The sequence below is a fragment of the Lathyrus oleraceus genome, chromosome 4 (assembly GCF_024323335.1).
Source record: "Lathyrus oleraceus cultivar Zhongwan6 chromosome 4, CAAS_Psat_ZW6_1.0, whole genome shotgun sequence".
NCBI classification, from domain to species: Eukaryota; Viridiplantae; Streptophyta; class Magnoliopsida; order Fabales; family Fabaceae; genus Lathyrus; species Lathyrus oleraceus.
Genome location: NC_066582.1, coordinates 13,136,834 through 13,139,654, shown reverse-complemented (window position 1 = coordinate 13,139,654; position 2,821 = coordinate 13,136,834). Strand labels below are relative to the sequence as shown.

Here is a 2,821-nt window from a genome sequence, read left to right as displayed (position 1 = left end):
GATGTTGTATCCTAGTGCGGTTGGATACTTTCTTAAGATATGCAGGAGTTTTTCTGTTTCGAGTCTTCCTAGGTCTGCATTAACTATCACTGGTCATTCAAGTTCTAAGTCTAGGAATTCATATCTCAGATTTTTGGGAAGTGTTTTCAGGTCTAGGGTTGGTTTCTTAAGGCATTGCGTAGGGTCCGGTGTTATTGCTAAACATTGGTTAAGTTTGTCTTCTACAAGATAGTTAGATGATTTGTCTTTTTCTAACTCTGTTTCTTTTATGCATTCATCGATGATATCCATGAAGTAACATGTATCTTCTATTGCGGTGCTTTTAAAAATTAGGAAAGAATGAACTCAATTTTCTCTTCTCCTACTTTGAAAGTGAGTCGTCCTCGTTTTACGTCTATGATCGCATCGGCAGTTGCTAAGAACGGTCTTCCCAGTATAATGGGTGTAACTTCATCTTCTCTAATGTCCATAATTATAAAATCGGTTGGAATGTAGAATTGACCTATGCGCACGGGAACGTTTTCAAGAATTCCTACAGGATATCTAACGGAACGATCTGCTAGTTGCACAGACATTTTAGTTGGTCTTAATTCTCCCATTTCCAGTTTCTTGCATATGGATAAAGGCATAACACTAATACCGGCTCCTAAATCGCATAAGGCTTTGTCTATGACAAATTTTCCTATGTGACAGGGTATAGAGAAACTACCCGGATCTTTAAGTTTAGGAGGCATATTCTGGATTATAGCGCTACATTCAGCAGTGAGTGTAACAGTTTCGCTATCTTCAAGTTTCCTTTTATTAGAAAGAATTTCTTTTAAGAACTTGGCATATGAGGGCATCTGCGTAATAGCTTCTGTAAACGGAATTGTGACGTTTAATTGTTTCAGTAGGTCAACAAATTTTTAAATTGGCCCGCATCTTTGGTTTTAATAAGCCTTTGAGGGTAAGGGATAGGTGGTTTATAAGGTGGTGGAGGTACATAAGGTTCCTTCTTTTCTACGGTTTCCTTATTACTCTCTTCCTTTTCCTTAGGTTTATTTTCTTCCTCAGTTGACTTTTTAGAGTTTTGGTTTTCTATCCTTGGATCAGACGGTCCTTCCACTTCCGTTCCACTTCTCAGTATGATTGCATGAGCGTGGCTTCTCGGGTTAGGTTGGGGTTGTCCAGGAAATGTACCAGTTGGGGCAGCAGTAGGCGCTTGTTGTTGAGCTACTTGTGATATTTGCGTTTCCAGCATTTTGTTATGGGTAGCCAGGGCATCTACTTTATTTGCTAGTTGTTTAATTTGTTCGCCAGTGTGTACATTCTGGTTTAAGAACTCTTTATTGGTTTGCTGTTGAGAAGCTATAAAGTTTTCCATCATGATTTCCAAGTTGGATTTCCTAGGGGCGTTATTGTTAGGTGTAGATGGGATCGGCTTTTGATATCCCGGAGGTATAGCTGGGGCTTGATTCGGAGATTGTTCAGGTGCGTATAAAGCATTATTACTCTTATATGAAAAATTTGGATGATTCTTCCAGTTTGAGTTATAGGTATGCGAGTAGGGACTTCCTTGAGCATAGTTTACTTGCTCCGCTTGGATTCCCGTTAGGAGTTGACAATCTGCAGGAGTGTGACCTTGGATTCCACAGACTTCGCAATTCTGAGTTATGGCAACCACGGTGGCTGGAGGTGATACATTTAAACTTTCAATTTTCTGGACCAGAGCATCCACTTTTGCATTAACATGATCAAGGTTACTTATCTCGTACATGCCAGTTTTCGTTTGAGGTTTTTCTATCATTGTTCGTTCGCTTCCCCACTGATAGTGGTTTTGGGCCATGCTTTCGATAAGTTGGTAAGCATCAGCATAAGGTTTGTTCATTAGTGCACCACCTGCGGCGGCATCTATTGTTAACCTCGTGTTGTACAAGAGACCATTATAGAAGGTATGAATTACTAACCAGTCCTCTAAACCATGGTGTGGACAAAGTCTCATCATGTCTTTGTATCTTCCCATGCTTCGAAAAGAGACTCGTTATCTTTCTGTTTAAATCCATTTATCTGGGCTCTTAACATAGCTGTTTTGCTCGGCGGAAAATATCGGGCAAGAAAGACTTTCTTTAACTCGTTCCATGTGGTGACGGAGTTGGAAGGAAGAGACTGGAGCCATCTTCTAGCGCTATCTCTTAACGAGAAAGGAAAAAGACGAAGTCGAATTGCCTCTGAAATGTGACACCGTTAGCTTTAACAGTATCAGCGTATTGGACAAATACGGATAAATGAAGGTTTGGATCCTCGGTAGGATTTCCAGAGAATTGGTTCTGTTGCACTGCCTGCAACAGTGAAGGTTTAAGTTTGAAGTTGTTTGCTTCGATTGCGGGTGGAGCAATACTCGAATGCGGCTCATCTTGCGATGGAGCGGCATAGTCTCGAAGAGCACGAGCTGGTTCTGCCATCTCGGGTATCGGCGAAGGAAGAAGATTTTTGAGATCAGGAAGTTCGACAGGAGGGAGATTGTTTGCAGTACGGTATTCCCGAATTCGTCCTAAGACTCAGAGATATAGTTCAATATCATTGATTCGTAAGTAGAACGACTCGCCTTGTGAGCGAGTATGTGGCATACAAATCAACGAAAGAAAGAAAAGAAAAGAAAAATAAGCCTTAGTCTCTATAGCGTAACAGAAGAGTTACGATATCGACTAAATAAAAGTCCCCGGCAACGGCGCCAAAAATTTGATCGCGACTTTATGAGTCGAATTTGGGGTACAAACTGCAAGTGCACAGTTCTATCGCGTAGTTTTAAAAGATATCGATCCCACAGGGACTTATGAATCGA

At 41.0% G+C, this 2,821-nt stretch overlaps 1 non-coding gene across 1 annotated transcript; it reads left to right on the top strand.

Annotated features, from left to right (window-relative positions):
- The first annotated feature begins 1,955 nt into the window (after window positions 1-1,955).
- On the top strand, window positions 1,956-2,061 carry LOC127077439 (small nucleolar RNA R71). Its single transcript, XR_007787250.1, has one exon. It is a non-coding gene; the product is annotated as a small nucleolar RNA R71 (small nucleolar RNA).
- Window positions 2,062-2,821: the final 760 nt, after the last annotated feature.